Below are 8748 nucleotides of genomic sequence, written 5' to 3'. Positions count from 1 at the left end.
TATATATATATATATATATATTTTTTTTTTAACACCATAAATATTTTACACATATATTTGGCTTATTGATAAGCATATTAATAATCTACTTAAGGTTTATATTTTTCAAATATTTTTTTTTAATTTAGTCCCTCAACATCTTAATACTGTTTAATTTAGTCCCTGTAGTATTTTTTTTGTTCAATTTAATCCCTATGATGTGACACAAAAATTTTTTTGAAAAGTTTTTAATCTGTCAAGTGGCATTGACACGATAACATGCCAATGCCAAGTCAATATTACCACGTCATCATATTAGTGGCATGTGGCACTATCACATCATCACGCCAACGTCACATGACATACCACGTCAGCAATGACATTATTGCTGACATTATATTTTTAATAGCAAAATTGGATACCGTTAGAGGAAGGGACTAAATTGAAGCAATTTTCAAAATCAAAAAATTAAATTGCTTCAATTTTTAGTATAAGGACTAAATTAAACAAAATGCATGAGTACATGAACTTGGTGGGTATTTTGACCATACTTTTATTTTTTGTTTCTTTCATTTTGCAAAAAAATAAAATTGTTGAGAATGGAATTTGAACCCATGTTCTTTCAAACGAAAACCTTAATCTAGCTCCTTAGACCAACTCGACCATCTCAACATTACTTTTTTTTTTAATTGTATTCTTTTGTTTTGGTTACTTATCCATCTCAACATTACTTTTTTAGGTAAAATATTCTCACCTCCTAACTTTTAGTTATAATTTCACGTGAATTTATTAGTTTTTGAAATGAATAATTTGTCTCAAAAATGTAAACACTATAATAAAATATGAAAAGGAGTAAAATGTCCTTTCCTTGCTCTCCCATTTTTTCTCTCAAATAATGTGACCAGTCGGCAACGCTCCCATTCGCCGGTTGACCGCCCCATGGCAAGTGCTCCCCTGAATTTTTTTCCCTAAATTTTTTTTTGTAAAAAAAAAAATATAATAGTAATTTTTTAAATTAATAAAAAATAAAATTATCTTTTTAATATTGTCATGTCATTAAATTAATAAAAACACTAGCAAATGACTAACAGCTGAACTAATGTGTCTAGCGAAAGATATTTCTTTGAGAGCAGAGTGTCCATTTCAAAAGCTAATAAACTCATTTGAAATTTTGATTAAAACTTCGAAGGTGTAGGTATTTTATCTTACTTTTTTTAATTGCCACACCTTTTCCGACCAAAACTTTAATTTGGTGCCTTAGACCAACTAGACCATCTCAACATTTTTTAATAACAATTTTCTTCAAAGATTTTTGTCGATAAAATATTGCTGTTTACAAGCCTCAGCTTGGGAAAGTACTCCAATCTTTCGCACCCAAAATTCTTTTATTTACAAAAGGCTTTTCCAAAAATTCAACTGGAAGATGACAGAAACTTAACAAATCACATTCACAGATGATCTCAAGTGGCCTTAAACTAATAAGTAGATAAAAAGTTTCACTTATGTGGGGGCTTAGTGATTGTCAATCTCTAAAACAAGCCCTGCAACTTGCATATAGGAAATGTCTCTTAATTTCCTTAAATATATATAAGTTTCAATAGACCTAACCAACTAAAAGGAAAAGCAGAAAACTGTTTACAGTAAATATTAGTCTACTAATGGTCAAGACCTGCAACATTAGATCAATATAACTTAATCTAGATTTGCTATTATGGCTTGTTTCTTTTAGCTTTTTTGACCTTCGAAGCAAATGATCTGTACCCAAATTGCAAATAATGAGATTATGATAATGACAGTAAACAGATTGTTTTGGATTACTACTGTTGCCTAACATTTTGTTGGGATGCCATGAGGGGCCAATAAGTTCATCTCAACCACATATTGTGTGCATATGCAGATTGCAGACCATAAACGATATCTGGATGCAACTTAGATGGTTATAAGAGAACTTGTTGGGTTGTTCAATAATCATCAAGCAAACTAATTGAGAAGAAGAATATGACTTTGAGGGTGTGAATAGAATACTTTTTTAAAGTATTTTTCTAATTTTCAGAATATAATAAAATGGTCAAAATACCCACAAAGTCTTTATATTCATATATTTTCTTCAATTTAATTCATATACTCAAAATCGAAGTAATTAAGTCCCTTAATTTTGAAAATTACTTCAATTTAATCTCTCCTCCTAATGACATATAATTTTACCATTAAAGAGGATGATGTCAGAACTGATGTGGCACCACATGATGATGTGGCATGCCACGTGGCATCGACGTGATGATATGGTAATGCCACGTGGTATTAATATATTGACGTGATAATGTTGATATGGTACTAACATGTTAACGTATTAGTGCCACGTGGCAGATTAAAAAATTTCTAAAAAAAATTTATGTCACATCATAGTTACAACTTTAACAATTTATAAATACTCATTCTTTAGAATTATTTAATCCTTACCCAATTTACCTTTTATTTAAATTTACTCAAAGTTTCTTATAAAACGATTTTATTTAAATTCAAATACCATAATCAAGTTTTGATAAATTTAAATGTACAAAAAATTTGTAAATACAAAATAAAATGATACAAATATTTACAATTATATTTAACTTTATCAGCCATAAATGCAGTCTTTACTTCAGGACATTTCAATCTAAAAAATATAACTTGAAATATTAAATAAAATAAAAACATAAAAAAATAAATAAATAATTGAAGGGGTGGAGTAGCTTAGATTTTATGAGTGTATTAAGAGGATCATCATACTCAATTTAAGCAAGTCAGAAATAGAAATTATTTTTATAATTATCGTTAACTCCATATCTCCCTTTTTTATTTTTTTTAAAAGAAAAAACTAAATCAACTTATGTTGCTAATTTGAATTCAGCTAAAATTAATAACTTAAACAAATAAATTTCAAATTTTTATACTATTATAAATAGAAGAAAAAATTTTTATTTAGTCTTTTAAATTATTTTATTCTAACATAATGCAAATTATTCATCTAAATTTGGCTTTAAGTATAAAATTTTTTTCAAAATTTTTTTATAGAAGGAGAATTCAAATTTCATTTTTGCAAAAAAGATAAATTAATATACATATTCTAAAATCAAATAATCAAGTAAGAATATATATATATATATATATATATATATATATTTATTAACACCTTAAATCTTCTACACTTAAATATTTGGCTTATTAATAAGTATATTTATCATCTACTTAAATATTTATATTTTTTAAATATTTTTTCAATTTAGTCTCTCAATATCTTAATTTTGTTTAATTTAATCCATGTATTATATATTTTTATTCAATTTAATCCTTATAACGTGACACAAATTTTTTTGAAATTTTTTTATTTGTCACATGGCACAGGCACGTTAACATGTCAATATTGTGTCAATATTGCCATGTCATGATATTAGTGTCATGTGGCACTACCAAATCATCGCGTTGGAGCCATGTGGTATGCCACATCATTATGTTGGCGTCATGTTAGTGCTGACGTCATCTTCTTTAATAGCAAAATTGGATGCCGTTAGAGGGAAAGATTAAATTGAAGCAATTCATAAAATCAAGAAATTAAATTGTTTCAATTTTGAATATATGGATTAAATTGAATAAAATACATGAATATAGAAACTTGGTGGGTATTTTGACCCAACAAAATCCTTAATTCCTTTAACATAATAATGCAAATTACAGCGTAATGACTATGTTTATATAATATTCAAACATATACGTTTTTTAGTCTAAAAAAATATTTCCTTTTATATTATAACTCTTTCAGTAGTTGTTTCCTTTCATAATATAACTATTTTTTAAAAGATCTTTCATAATATAACTATTCAAAGAGTTATATTTAATAAAGTAACTATTCATAACTCTTCAATTACAACTTTTCCTTGTAAGCACTCTTAATAAATAGCATTTATTATTTAATCTGAAAATTAAAATAATGAATATTAATTACTTATTAAAATTTTTTTCCAAAAATCCAAATACTATCATGATCAAACTATCTAACAAAACACAGAATTGGAGTTAATTCCCTTGGCTACTAACTTTCTTTTTTGGTAAAAAGATTGCTGTCGTTGATAAGTATGTATACAGCTTGGCAAAGGGAAGAGCTTAGATTAGAAATTAATATTTATTCTATTGAAGAAAAGTTCAACTAATGAAATTACCCTTTTGAGTAGTGGAAGTAATATCAATCCATCTAAAAATAATTGTCATCAACTCTTTCTTTTCTGATCCCTGATCATTTTTCCTCTCCTTTTCTTCCCTCACTAGCTAGTTAAATGTTCATTCGATTCAATAGAAGTATCAAGATCAAGAGTAAATTAAGAAGTTATGACTTATAACTCATTACGCCTTGATACATATGCGTATGTGTCTATTTATGTATAAAGTTTGAATTTCAAGGTTTGTGTGTTTATATCTGTTCAAGGTCATACAAGAAGGGCACTCAACAAAAGGCCTCTGTTTTATTATAAGAAGGTTAAGGTTGTTGTCTTTGTGCCCTTGCATATATAGAAACAATATACAGTATGTCAAAGATGCCTGGATCTCTTGCTTATTGCATTCAGCTTATAATCTCATCAAAGTACTCAATCATACAAGAAAGAAATGAAATAATTGAGAAAATGTGTCGGATGGTGGAGGCATAACATGCCATGCACGTCTAGTCCATTTCAAAAGCATTTCTTTTCAAATACAAAAAGTTGTCTCCCATTACATAATTTCTTAATTAGTGTAACATGATAAACAGCTGCTTATTTATTATAATTAATTATTACCTTATCACCTTTCATACTCCATATGCTTTCATATGATCACCATATATAACAATAAGTATAAACTTATGTGCAAAAGAATAGGAAAATTAATTATTTAATTACAATTTTCAAGAGTAAATTATGAATACTTACATATTCTGGCAAGCTAGAAATTTCATTTGAGTTCATGCATGTCACTTTGGCAGTACAAGTTATCATTTTGCTTCATATATAGTTGTCAATGTGATGAATTAATAAGAGTCTTGAGTTTAAATTCCCAGTTCCTACCTTCAACTTGAAAAAATATGCCTGTTTCAAAGATCTTACTAATAATAAATTCTATTACAAAAGAAATTTAGAAATGAGAAAAGAGATGGAGAAAGTGTGAAACAGAGAGAGAGAGAGAGAGAGAGGATATGTCATATGTCACAAGTCATAAGGATTCAAAAAGTAGATTAGGTGAGGAATAAAAATAAACATTTGGTTAAAGCTAACCAATTCCTTCTCTCTTTCACTAAAATCCAATTCGGTTGCAGCAATCGAGATGCAGTACTTTGGTACAAAAATTCTTGTTTCAAATTCCATGCATGAAAGATATGCAAACCCCTAAATTTCAATCTGAGGTCCCTCAACGTTTTTTGTCGATTACACATTGATTTTTTTTTTTCAAATTTGTAAGAAAGCTATAAAGGCAAAGTGCAATTTCTACATGCACCAGTCAAAAAATTTTTTTTCAGATAAATGTCTTCATTCATTGATGTTTTAGTCTGAATAGAATTTGATATTCCGTAGCTCAACGTTCAACTCTTATCAGTCTGCATATTGATGGATGTTGATGCTTCTCATACTCGATCGTCAAAAGGAATTTTGTCCATTCTAAAAAAAAGTCAATGATAAATCAATCCTAACTCATTCATCATCAATTCATCATTTTGTGATAAATATTCATGAGAAATCTATTCAAGAATTAATTTTTTAAAAAAATTATATTCAAAGAATAAAATATTTTATGTTTTATATTAATATTGTGAATTCCAAATTTAAAATATTCTTCTCTATAACCAAAATCATATATATAAACTCATTATTGTTTTCCAGTGTCAATCTCAATAAATAAATAAAAAAACAATTTTGACATCTAATGCAATCACGAAAATTTTTATTTGTTATAAAATTGACGTTAGAAAAATATTACTACTAAGATAAAAGGACTTTTTTATATCAAGTAATCCATAGCAAAGAACTTTCAAGTATCGTTTTAATTAAAGGTGCAGTTAAACCATTACCATTGATCGATACAACTCTTTAACATTATTAGAATTTTGTTGGTCAATAATATCTTATGTTTATGTGATATAAGAGTAGTGCATGTATGCATCAAGTTATTTTCATGAAAGGATGGAGTAAGGAAAAGAAGAGAAACAACATGTGCAATAGGGATCCCCTATAATTTCTTCCTACGTGAGTTAAAACGTGCTCTCTTTTATAGATTCCAAACATTGCATTGGAGTTAGGAAAATTCTCACATCAATGTTGGGGGTGAGGAACGCAAGACAAGGACAAAGCAAAAAGCCCAACATTGATAAGTGGGGTGATCAACATTTTCTCTTTCATGGAAAAACCTCACTTTCCACCAAAACGTCTATTCCCAAGTGCTCTTTCCCTTTTTTTTTTTTTTTTGCTTTTTCTTCTCTAGCAGAACTTCAACCATTTGTAGCTTATCATTCTAAATTTTCAACTCGTTTAAAGCATCAAACAAAGTGATAGCTTTCACACAGTTAGACGACTGTACCTTTGGCAGTTCAATTATTGAAGCCAAATTTCAAACATTGAAAGGCATTGCACGGGGTTTTAATTTGGAATCATGAAATTCAGCAAAGGCCAAGTAGGCCCTCGATTGTATTGGCAACCTTTGATTTTGCATCACATGTAATGTGATCCAAATGGCAGCAGGCATGGTCCGACTCCAATACTCCACTATTCTTCCTACATTGATATTTACCATCTCCTTTGTCACTTTCCAATCTCTCTCTTTGCCTTTTCCTTTTTAGGTTTTCAATTCTCTGATTATGTGTGGTTTTAATTTAGAGATTGAATCCCAGGATTGACTTGTAATCTCTCCCTTCACTTTCACTTTGGAAAACTTCAGAACTTTCGAGATTCAGATTGCAACAAGTTCATGGATTCATACTTATTATGACAGCTTTTTCAAGAATAAGATGTTTACATGCGTAATTTGGAATAGAATTAATGTGTATATATAACGTGGAATACGAATGTAATCCTCGTGAGTGGGTTGTCATGTTTCTATTGCCTAACCAAAGACCAAAATAGACAAGCGTACTACCTGCTGGAGTCTCCTTTTTTCTGATTTTGTGTCGTTGAAACTTAGGCTCTAGGCTGTCTTGATTTCTTCGCCATGGGGCTTACAAAGCAATGACGCCAAATTATCACTCACCTAGTGTCACCTTTCCTTTTTGCAATTTCAAGAAAAAATAAACATGTTAGCGAGCCCACCTTATTAAACAACAATATTAAATTAAGTTAATATTTAAATCACACTATAAACTATTGTTTCTTCAATTCCCGGTGTCTTTACTCAAAGAAAATATATAAAACTTCATCCCAAATTTAGAATTTGGCTTCAAGAGGAGACGTGGACTTTGGTCTTTTTCTTTTCCACAGATTGGTCTGCTAAAAGTAATTAAAATTTAATCAAGCATGCATTGAAAAATATTGTAGTTTAATATTGTTTTCTTGACTTTAAGGACGATAATGAAAGTTACATAGCATTATCCACTAATAATCTTATACTTCATATATATCTTGGGAGTTGGTGAAGCTAAGCCTATTGACCTATATCTTGTTAGTTATCTGTTTTAGCAAGGAAATTAAAGCTCTAAATTAAGTCTAATTGGAGTCAAGGAGTACTAGTGGAATTATACAACATTACCTCTTTGGAATACATAGCAAGATGACATAGTCCTAGGATTATAGTATTAAATTACATCTTTGAGATCTTACAAAATGATTATAATACCAGTAGAGCGAAATGGGTTTTTTTTTTAACCCTTCCTTTAATTCAGAATTGAACATCAATTCAACAGCGGCAAATATTCTTTCTTATGGTTAACATCCCCCTATTTTTGTTGAAAGAAAACACGAAATGAAATTACTGTGATTAAATAATCATTAAACTACTATGAATTAATCTGTAAATTAAGCCTGAAAAAAAGTAGTGAAAGCGTTATCACGTGCGTGTAACTCAAGGAAAGTATGAAACATGGTACAAATGGGAAACAGCTGTCGGCCAAGTAATGGGTAACTAGTAGTATTATAGTCCACAGATTGACTTGTTGACGCTTTGGTAGGTCTTATCCTATTCCCTTCTACTTTGGTTTTCCACACAAAAAATTAAGAAAAAAATGGTAAAGAAAATATTTGAGCCCAAATCCCATTTCCCTTTGTAGAAAACAAAAATTATACTTCATTTCTTCTTAATCTTCTTGTTCACAGCTTGAAGGTGATTTTGGAGAATTGGGTCCCCACCACCAGCACCACCACCAAATGGGGCAATGGGAAACAACAGCCACTTGCATATAATTCCGTGGGCTTTGGTGCCCTTCCTAGTCTTCATTCCCACATGATGATACTTTGATAATGAGCATTGTTAGGCGTATTTTAACCCTACATGTCAAAGTCTTCATACCTTTAAACACTATCTATCCTATATATGAACTGTTAACTGCAAAGGGATTTATGTGTGCATGTCATGTACATAAAATATGCATTTAGAACACTCGACCTATCCATTCCCAAGACAGATGATCCAATTTTAAAAACTCAAACTACTCGAAACCAAACCATGTTTTGATTATGCATTCTAAATGCAAACAAAGGACAAATTTATATTTTTTTTCCATTTAATAAATAACCCTTAAAGAGAAAAAGATTGCAAATTAAAAGTAGGGGAGGGGGGGGG

This window comes from Theobroma cacao, chromosome 5, assembly GCF_000208745.1.
Source record: "Theobroma cacao cultivar B97-61/B2 chromosome 5, Criollo_cocoa_genome_V2, whole genome shotgun sequence".
In the NCBI taxonomy this organism is placed as follows: domain Eukaryota; kingdom Viridiplantae; phylum Streptophyta; class Magnoliopsida; order Malvales; family Malvaceae; genus Theobroma; species Theobroma cacao.
This window is presented reverse-complemented; position numbering follows the sequence as displayed.